We start from the raw sequence: 10,942 nt of genomic DNA, 5'->3' as shown, positions 1-10,942 counted from the left end.
TTTTAAGGTGTATCTGTTATCTGAAATTCAAATTTAACTATTTGCCTTGTATTTTTATTTTATTTGTCTGGCAATTCTACTCTGAGCATATGGTAGGAAATTAATATAAAAATGCTCACCTGAATTATATGAATCACCATATGGGAATATCAGAAGAGGGAATGAGAAGGCTGGAAAGAAATCTTCATGAGATCATTTGCAAAGTTTTCTTGATAGGGAAGATGTCCCCTCCTTGCCTCCTTATCCCCATCTCTACTCCATCCCTGGAGTCATGTAAACTAGCCATTTTAGCTTCAGGGGCTTACCTATGTCACTAAGAATGAATTAAATTGGCTGTGTATCTTTCCCATTCCCCAAGTAAGTGTTTATCATTGTTGTCATGTTTCCCTTGTCTCTCAATGTTTCTTAGTAACAATCTCAGTTGTGAACATTGAAAAGGAACAAAAGATTCTGTTGTCATAAAAGTGCTTCTAATATATTTTTTTAATTATACGCTGTGGTAATATAACTAGCTTAAAAAGTCATCTTTGACGCCATCAAGAGAGGAAGGAAGGGCTCTTGAAACCCCAAAAAGACAAAAATAGAAAAAATGTTAAAACTGCAATTGATCCCATTCTGATGCTTTCAACAGCTTCTTTCCTCTTTCAGTTATGAGAGCTTAACATTTAAAGACATATTGGGAGGAGCAGTGGCAAAATGATTATAAACAAATGAAGACTAAATCTACAAAACAGATGAATAAAAAGCAAATATATATGTTTTCTTTTATATATCAGTCAAATAAATGAATTGCTTTTAAACATTATACCTTCTCCATGCCCTGTAAAAAAATCATAAAATATATAAAACAAAAGTTAACCTGGATTATTGCAAAAGTTTATTGTCACTAGTTTTCTAGTGATTTTTTCCAACTAATTTGTATTGACATCAGTCACTATAACAAGATGTTACAAGATTTTAGAACAATACACAGTCTCTCTTAACAGAGTAGCATTTGTAGTTAGATAGCTCAAAAATAAATATGGATTCTGTCTCTTTTTAGCTAGAGGATCTTGGTCAGGTAGGCTATTTAACCTTCAGAAGCTCTGGTTTGGTGTCTCCATTTAAAAGTTGGTGTTATTATGGGCACCTCTTTTATGGGGCTGTGTTATGACTAAGTGAGATAATGGTTGTACAGGTTTTAGAATAGGGCCCACCAAATAATGGACCCTAAGATAATTATTATTTATGATGCAGCTCATTTTTTCTAGAAGTTATGTCTCACAGATTGTCACATAGAAATATGTGAAGTTTTGTCTTGAGTCTGGCAAGAAAAATTGAAGAAGCATTGAACTCCAGGGAGCACAAAGGGGAAAAAGATGTTTTTATTCATTCATTTATTCAGTGTATTTACTATGTACCTGACACTATGGGATACTGAGTTTATAGAGCTAAATAAAGCACCCTCTGTCCTCAAAGACCATATACTCTAATAGAGGGAAACAGCCAGTGTACAAGACATTGTTTTATAGTGTGTTGAGTGCAATGATGCAAACACTCACTAGATGAAAGGCACTTACCAGCACCTAGGGTGGACAGAGAAGGAGACATCCTTGAGTATAAATATCTTTGTTTAGTCTTAAAAGATATACATGAATTATTCAGATAAAGGATAGTTTATGGCTGGATTTTACGACGTAACTACAACTTGGAGTTTCACTGTAGCATAGTACAGTGTCTACAAGAGCTATAGGGAACTACAATGTCAAGTGTAATACAGCACAATCAAGATATTAATCTATTGGATGCCACAGCCAGATAGTGGAAGATCTTACACAGCAGAGTTAGGAATTCAGATTTTATCATGACATCACTAAGGGACTATGGGAGGATTTTAATCAAGGGAGAGATATAATCAAACTTTTCCTATTTAAAAGATCACTCTATAGACATGAAAATATTTTATTGGAAGGAGGTGTGTTCAGAGCTAAGAAGCCCACATCTGTTACAGTAATCAAGGTGGAATTCTGATTAAGAAAATGGAAATGACAGCAGAGACAGAGAAAAAGGATCAGGAAACACTTAGGACTAGAATTAGAAGGGTTGGAATGTGAGGGTGAGGGAAAAGAATAATCAATGGGGACTCCCAAATGTCTGCTTTAGGACACAGGTTAGAGTATGGAGGCTGGCAGAAGGGCAGGGCATTGAGTTTCTGTAAGTCATTAAATAACTGGCAGCATTAGCCAGAGAATCTAACTGTGAGGCATTTAATTGGTATCAGGAAAACAGTATTTCAACATGTTCTCCTCTGTTAGGCTTTTAATTTTCCCAGAAATCTAGAAGTAGTGTATTCTGGTTTTAAAGCACTTGGCAGATACTTTGCATATATCTAATCAGCTCTTTTTCATTTCAAAGGGGGAGTTTCAAGTGAAAAGATGCTCTTTTCTCTAGTAAAGAGAAGAGATGGAGAAGAAAGCAGTCAAGGGTAAGAGACTCTTGCTAACAATTTTACCTTTAGTGGACAGCAAAGCATATGCCATAAATTCACACATATATGGAGTTACTCAAAAGAGAGAACTCCTAGATATTTCTAAAGCATTTCATCTAAAATTGAAATGAAAGCAAGAGTACTTGTAAAACTAGATTTAAATATGGGGTCAAAACATAGATGGGAAAAAAAAGCTGCATATGATTAAAGACAATCAAAAAGGGGCGCTGGGTGGTGCAGTCATTATGCGTCTGCCTTCAGCTCAGGTCATAATCCCAGGGTCCTGGAATCAAGCCCCACACTGGGCTCTCTGTTAGGCGGGAAGCCTGCTTCTCCTTCTCCCACTCCCCCTGCTTGTGCTCCTCTCTCTCTCTCTCTCTCTCTCTCTCTGTGGCAAATAGATAAATAAATAATCTTAAAAAACAAACAAATAAATAAATAAAGACAATTAAAAAAATAGTATAAATGGAATATCTAATGAATCTCCAAATAACTAAACTTAAGAGAGTCCTTTTCTCTGGGAAGTCTAGCACTTGCTACAGCACACAAGTTATATAATAACAACAACATTACTTATTAGAATAAGAAATTTTATGAGACATTGGTAGAGTATATTGAAATGGCAGATTACTGTGAAGTCCCAATTTTCAGTAGCTTATAACTTTGGCAGAACATTTAATTTCAAATGGAACTTGGCATGAATTTACTCTCTGTCAGACTTCAGTCCTTGCCAAGTTTGACAAACATCCAGTTCAGCTGTTTTGGGATAATGTGAATGCCAAAGTAAAGACTTTTTTTTTTTTTTTTAAATATCCAACTGAACATTTTTCATTATAAAAAAGCAAAATGAGTAAATGAGTGTTTATTGTCAGGCTCTTTAATTAATGTAAAACAATCCTCACACACAAAGCAGAAATGCAGAGTGATTCAATGAGCAAAGTAATAGAGTGGGAACTCCATAAGTAATTCCAGTTTTGCTACTAATTCACTTTATACATTTGGAAAAGTAACTTAGCCTCTTGTGTCTCAGCTTACTCAACAGTAAAATTAGGAGATTAATAGAAACCTGCATAATAATAATAATGAAGTGACAGAAAAGCAGTTTTCAAATTTAAACATATAGTAGTGCCTTTTGTCAATATCTTTGCATTTTAATAGATATCTTTGCATTTTTTATAGATAAGTAAATTTTGCTAAGCAATGATGACATATATAAAGTTGTATAAAAAGATCGTCTATTAATATATAAACTATACCCTGGGAATTAGGATCTTGGGAAGCTGTGTTTATTCCCTTTGACTCATTGAATCATTTAGTAATTAATGATTTGGTTCACCATTTTGTAAATTACTACTTTGTTATATAAAACAACACTCTTATGGCTTAAAAAGCTTAATTCAGTCTACTCCAAAAAAAACAACAATTTTCTATTTGAAGATAGTTTATGCACTGGATTAAAAAAACAACTAGCTCAAAAAAATAACTGAAAACAATGTAGGTTCTTTCTCTGTGTAATGAGTGAAATTACTATTGTCTTGGTCACATTAAAAATCAGGAAGCTCTTTTGCCTGGCACAGTCAATTAAATGACAGTTTGAATTGCCTCTCAGGACAACCTCAAAACAGCAGAATAATCTAATAATTTTGATTCCATACACATAACAAAAGATTATATCCAACAGATTTCCGTTTATTTATGTCTACACTGCATAGAGCCACACACTAAAGAAAAAAAATTAAATGACATTTAGTTATATACTTATCTACAGACATCCAGGTATTTGCTATTGTGTAAGAGTAAGCACAAGATGGAAAGAGTAGGAGATGGAAAAAGTAGGAGACCTCAACCTCCATACCTAACAAAGATCAACAAATAGCTATCTAAAAATGAAAACAGATCTTAGAGTGCTCTGGGAAATCATTTAAGAAACACCAATTATTCAGTGCAACCAAAAAAAAAAAAAAAAAGAAGAAGAGAGAGAGAGAGAGAGAATATACACACACAAACAGAAAGGAGAACAGCTTCATTTTGCCTGTACCATCTCATCCAACAAGGTAGCTTTGTCAGTGCCAAGAGGAAACAACCCAACTAGAGAGAGTTTTCAGAGAGAAAGGAAGGATGGGTTAAGTGACCAGCTTTCCAGCCTTTTAGAGCACTGAAGGATGGTCCTGGTTTGGTTTCACCCCACTCAGATATTGGCAAAGCTGAGATATATAGAGATGGCTAGGGACAAGGAAGAGGTCAAATAATTATTTTATGATGCTCAGAGAGCTACAAAAGAACAGCAGTAAATAATTGAACAATACCAAGAAAGCAGTGCAAAAGCAAAAGAGAAGTTCAACAAGAAGATAGAAAACATAAAAAAAAAAAAAAACAGAAATTATGGAACTGAAGAATACAATGACAAATTGAAGAATTCATTAGAGTTTCAACATCAAACTGGACCAACCAGGAGAAAGAAGCAGTAAACTTGAAGACAGATCATTTGATATTATCCTGTCAGAGGGGGAAAAAGGAAAAAAAATGAAAAGGAATTAAAAAGCCTGCAGGTTTTATGGGTTATCATTTTAAACAAGCAACCTTTGTATCATTAGGTTCTGAGGAAGTGGTGGGTGGCAAGCTTCTTAAAAGAAATATTGGCTGAGAACTTCCCACACCTAGGGAGAGATCTGGACATCCAAGTACATGAAGCTAATACATCACCCCAAAATTCCAATGCAAACAGTCTTCTCCAAGACACATTATAATAAAACTCTCTGAAATCAAAGATGACAGAACTTTAAATGCAGCAAGAAAGAAAACCTCTCTAATATAAGAGAACTCTCATAAAGCAATCAGTAGATTTCTCAGCAGAAATCTTGCAGGCCAAGAGAGAATAGGATATGTATTTAGAGTGCTGACAGAAAGAAGACCAACCAAGAATACTTTACTTAGCAAAATTATCCTTCATAAACGAAGGTGAGATAAAGACTTCCCAAACAAGCAGAAGCTGAGGGAATTCATTATCATTAGATTTGCCTCATAAGATTTTCTGAAAAGGCGTTCTTCAAGTGAAATAAAAGGATGCTAACGAGTAACACAAAAACATTAAAAAAATAAAACACTGGTAAAGACAAGTATTTAGTCAGATCACAATACTCTAATGCTGGTGATGTATTAACCACTTAATTCTAGTTTAAGGGTTTAAAAATGAGAATATTTAAAATACCTATAGCAACAGTAATTTGTTAATGGACACAATACAAGATATAAAATGATGCAGACGTCAAAAACATACAATGTGTGAGAAGAAAATAAAAGGGTAGAATATTCCATTTTCTATTTTCTATTATATCTATAAGATGTTTTAAGTAAGTTTAAGGGCTACTATGAAACAAAAGCCTACAGTAGATTCATAAAGACAATAACAGGGGAAATCAAAGTGTACAACTGTGAAAAACTACCATTCACAGAGGATGACAGCAAGAGAGAAAGGAACAAAGGAGCTACAAAACAAACAGAAAACAGTTAACAAAATGCAATATAGGAAGTCCTTACCTGTCAATAATTACTTTAAATATAGATTAATTAAATGATCCAATCAAAAAGTTTAGAAGGACTGGATGGATAAAAAAAAACAAGACCCAACTATATATTGCCTACAAGAGACTCATTTCAGCTTCAAGAACACATACAGGCTCAAAGTGAAGTAGTAGAAAAAGATATTCTGTGCAAACAGAAAGCAAAAGAGAGTAGGAATATCTATACTTACATCAGATAAAATACACTTTAAGTAAAAAACTGTAACAAGAGACAAAGAAGGTTATTATATAATTATAAAGGGATCAATTCACCAAGAAGATAGAAGAATTGTGGTTGTGTGTGTGTATGCATATAGATAGATAGATAGATAGATAGGTCTATATCTATATGCATATATGAATGATCACAGCACTTAAATATATTAATCATTAATAACAGATTTGAAGAGAGTAATAAAAATATAACGAGTAGACTTAAGTACCAACTTTCAACAATGTATAGATATGAAGACAAAATAATCAGAAAGGGTTTTCCAAATAAACTATCATGTCATCTGCAAAGAGAGAGAGTTTGACTTCTTCTTTGCCAATTTCTTTCTTTTTCTTGTCTGATTGCTATTGCTAGGACTTCTAGTACTAGGTTGAACAGTAGTGGCGAGAGTGGACATCCTTATCCTGTTCTGATATCAAAGGGAAGGCTATCAGCTTTTCACTATTGAGGATGTTATTAACTGTGGGTTTTTCATAGGTAGATTTTATGAAGTTGAGGAATGTATCCTCTAGCCCTATACTTTGAATTGTTTTAATCAGGAACAGATGTATCTTGTCAAATGCTTTTTCTGCATCAGTTGAGAGGACCATGTGGTTCTTCTCTCTTTTATTGATTTGTTCTACCACATTGATTGATTTGCAAATGTTGAACCACTCTTGCATCCAGTGGATAAATCCCTCCTGGTCATGGTCGGTAATCTTTTAATGTACGGTTGGATCCTATTAACTAGGATCTTGTTGAGAATCTTGGAATCCATATTCATCAGGGATATTAGTCAGAAATTCTTCTTTTTGATGTGGTATTTGACTGGTTGGGGGACGAGGTGTAATGCTGGATTCATAGAAAGAGTCTGGAAGTTTTCCTTCTCTTTCTATTTTTTGAAACAGTTTCAGGAGAACAGGTGTTATTCCATCTTTGAATGTTTGGTAGAATTCTCAAGGGAATCTGTCAGGTCCTGAGCTCTTGTTTTTTGGGAGGTTTTTGATCACTGCTTCAATCTCTTTACTAGATATTGGTCCATTCATGTTGTCCATCTCTTCCTGATTGGGTTTTGGAAGATTATAGATTTCCAGGAATGCATCCATTTCTTCTAGATTGCTTAACTTATTGGCATATAACTGTTGATAATAATTTCTGATGATGATTGTTTCTATTTCCTTGGTGTTAGTCATGATCTCTCCCCTTTATTTCATAATTTTATTAATTTGGGTCCTCTCTCTTTTCTTTTTTTTTTTTTTTGATTTATTTTTTATTTTCAACATAACAGTATTCATTATTTTTTCACCACACCCAGTGCTCCATGCAATCCGTGCCCTCTATAATACCAACCACCTGGTACCCCGACCTCCCACCCCCCGCCCCTTCAAAACCCTCAGATTGTTTTTCAGAGTCCATAGTCTCTCATGGTTCACCTCCCCTTCCAATTTCCCCCAACTCCCTTCTCCTAACTCCCCATGTCCTCCATGCTATTTGTTATGCTCCACAAATAAGCGAAACCATATGATAATTGACTCTCTCTGCTTGACTTATTTCACTCAGCATAATCTCTTCCAGTCCCGTCCATGTAGCTACAAAAGTTGGGTATTCGTCCTTTTTGATGGAGGCATAATACTCCATAGTGTATATGGACCACATCTTCCTTATCCATTCGTCCGTTGAAGGGCATCTTGGTTCTTTCCACAGTTTGGCGACCGTGGCCATTGCTGCTATAAACATTGGGGTACAGATGGCCCTTCTTTTCACTACATCTGTATCTTTGGGGTAAATACCCAGGAGTGCAATGGCAGGGTCATAGGGAAGTTCTATTTTTAATTTCTTGAGGAATCTCCACACTGTTCTCCAAAGAGGCTGCACCAACTTGCATTCCCACCAACAGTGTAAGAGGGTTCCCCTTTCTCCACGTCCTCTCCAACACATGTTGTTTCCTGTCTTGCTAATTTTGGCCATTCTAACTGGTGTAAGGTGATATTTCAATGTAGTTTTAATTTGCATCTCCCTGACGGCTAGTGATGATGAACATTTTTTCATGTGTCTGATAGCCATTTGTATGTCTTTATTGGAGAAGTGTCTGTCCATATCTTCTGCCTATTTTTTGATATGATTGTCTGTTTTGTGTGTGTTGAGTTTGAGGAGTTCATTATCGATCCTAGATATCAACCTTTTGTCTGTTCTGTCATTTGCAAATATCTTCTCCCATTCCGTGGGTTGCCTCTTTGTTTTCTTGACTGTTTCCTTGGCTGTTCAGAAGCTTTTGATTTTGATGAAGTCCCAAAAGTTCATCTTCGCTTTTGTTTCCTTTGCCTTTGGAGACATATCTTGAAAGAAGTTGCTGTGGCTGATATCGAAGAGATGACTGCTTATGTTCTCCTCTAGGATTCTGATGGATTCCTGTCTCACATTGAGGTCTTTTATCCATTTTGAGTTTATCTTTGTGTACGGTGTAAGAGAATAGTTGAGTTTCATTCTTCTACATATAGCTGCCCAGTTTTCCCAGCACCATTTATTGAAGAGACTGTCTTTTTTCCACTGTATATTTTTTCCTGTTTTGTTGAAGATTAATTGACCATAGAGTTGAGGGTCCATATCTGGGCTCTCTACTCTGTTCCACTGGTCTATGTTTCTGTTTTTATGCCAGTACCATGCTGCCTTGGTGATCACAGCTTTGTAGTAAAGCTTGAAATCAGGTAACGTGATGCCCCCCGTTTTATTTTTGTTTTTCAACATTTCCTTAGTGATTCGGGGTCCCTTCTGATTCCATACAAATTTTAGGATTATTTGCTCCAGCTCTTTGAAGAATACTGGTGGAATTTTGATCGGGATGGCATTAAAAGTATAGATTGCTCTAGGCAGTATAGACATTTTAACAATGTTTATTCTTCCAATCCAAGAGCTTGGAATGGTCTTCCATCTTTTTGTGTCTTCTTCAATTTCTTTCATGAGTGTTCCATAATAACCTTCTAACCTCTCTCTTTTCTTTTGGATGAGTTTGGCCAGTGGTTTATTGATCTTAATGATTCTTTCAAAAAGCCAGCTTTTAATTTCATTGATGTGTTTTACTGTATCTCCAGTTTCTATCTTATTGATTTCTGCTCTAAACTTTATTATTTCCCTTCTTGTGTGTAGGGTTGGCTTAGTTTGTTGTTGATTCTCCAATTCTTTAAGGTTTAAAAAGAGCTGGTGGGATGCCTGGGTGGCTTAGTTGGTTAAGCAGCTGCCTTCGGCTCAGGTCATGATCCCAGCGTCCTGGGATCGAGTCCCACATTGGGCTCCTTGCTCAGCAGGGAGCCTGCTTCTTTCTCTGCCTCTGCCTGCCATTCTGCCTGCATGTGCTCGCTCTTTCCCCTTCTCTCTCTCTGATAAATAAATAAAATCTTTAAAAAAAAAAAAAAGAGCTGGTATATTCTGGATTTTTCAATTTTTTTGAGGGAGGCTTGGATGGCAATGTATTTCCCCCTTAGGACTGCCTTTGCTGTATGCCATAGGTTTTGGACTGGTGTATTTTTGTTCTCATCGGTTTGCATGAATTGTTTAAGTTCTTCTTTTATTTCATGGTTGAACCAAACATTCTTTTTTTTTTTTTTTTTTTTTTATAAACATATATTTTTATCCCCAGGGGTACAGGTCTGTGAATCACCAGGTTTACACACTTCACAGCACTCACCAAAGCACATACCCTCCCCAATGTCCATAATCTCACCCCCTTCTCCCAAACCCCTCCCCCCAGCAACCCTCAGTTTGTTTTGTGAGATTAAGAGTCACTTATGGTTTGTCTCCCTCCCAATCCCATCTTGTTTCATTTATTCTTCTCCTACCCACTTAAGCCCCCATGTTGCATCACCACTTCCTCATATCAGGGAGATCATATGATAGTTGTCTTTCTCTGCTTGACTTATTTCGCTAAGCATGATATGCTCTAGTTCCATCCATGTTGTCGCAAATGGCAAGATTTCATTTCCTTTGATGGCTGCATAGTATTCCATTGTGTATATATACCACATCTTCTTGATCCATTCATCTGTTGATGGACATCTAGGTTCTTTCCATAGTTTGGCTATTGTGGACATTGCTGCTATAAACATTCGGGTGCACGTGCCCCTTTGGATCACTACGTTTGTATCTTTAGGGTAAATACCCAATAGTGCAATTGCTGGGTCATAGGGCAGTTCTATTTTCAACATTTTGAGGAACCTCCATGCTGTTTTCCAGAGTGGCTGCACCAGCTTGCATTCCCACCAACAGTGTAGGAGGGTTCCCCTTTCTCCGCATCCTCGCCAGCATCTGTCATTTCCTGACTTGTTGATTTTAGCCATTCTGACTGGTGTGAGGTGATATCTCATTGTGGTTTTGATTTGTATTTCCCTGATGCCGAGTGATATGGAGCACTTTTTCATGTGCCTGTTGGCCATCTGGATGTCTCCTTTGCAGAAATGTCTGTTCATGTCCTCTGCACATTTCTTGATTGGATTATTTGTTCTTTGGGTGTTGAGTTTGCTAAGTTCTTTATAGATTCTGGACACTAGTCCTTTATCTGATATGTCGTTTGCAAATATCTTCTCCCATTCTGTCAGTTGTCTTTTGATTTTGTTAACTGTTTCCTTTGCTGTGCAAAAGTGAACCAAACATTCTTGAACAGGATGGTCTTTAGCTTCCAAGTGTTTTGAATTCTTCCAAACTTTTTTTTTT

At 36.2% G+C, this 10,942-nt stretch overlaps 1 long non-coding RNA gene across 1 annotated transcript in view; it reads left to right on the top strand.

Moving 5' to 3' along the window:
- The first annotated feature begins 2,394 nt into the window (after positions 1 to 2,394).
- The window catches only part of LOC116576419, a 28,538-nt gene continuing 19,990 nt past the window's right edge, over positions 2,395 to 10,942 (top strand). Inside the window, exon 1 of the long non-coding RNA XR_004280147.1 lies at positions 2,395 to 2,464. This is a non-coding gene — a long non-coding RNA (uncharacterized LOC116576419). The remainder of the gene's footprint in view (positions 2,465 to 10,942) is intronic.

The sequence above is a fragment of the Mustela erminea genome, chromosome 17 (genome assembly GCF_009829155.1).
Source record: "Mustela erminea isolate mMusErm1 chromosome 17, mMusErm1.Pri, whole genome shotgun sequence".
Lineage (NCBI taxonomy): Eukaryota > Metazoa > Chordata > Mammalia > Carnivora > Mustelidae > Mustela > Mustela erminea.
The sequence above is the reverse complement of the archived record's forward strand: the minus strand, read 5'-3'. Positions and strand labels throughout refer to the sequence as shown.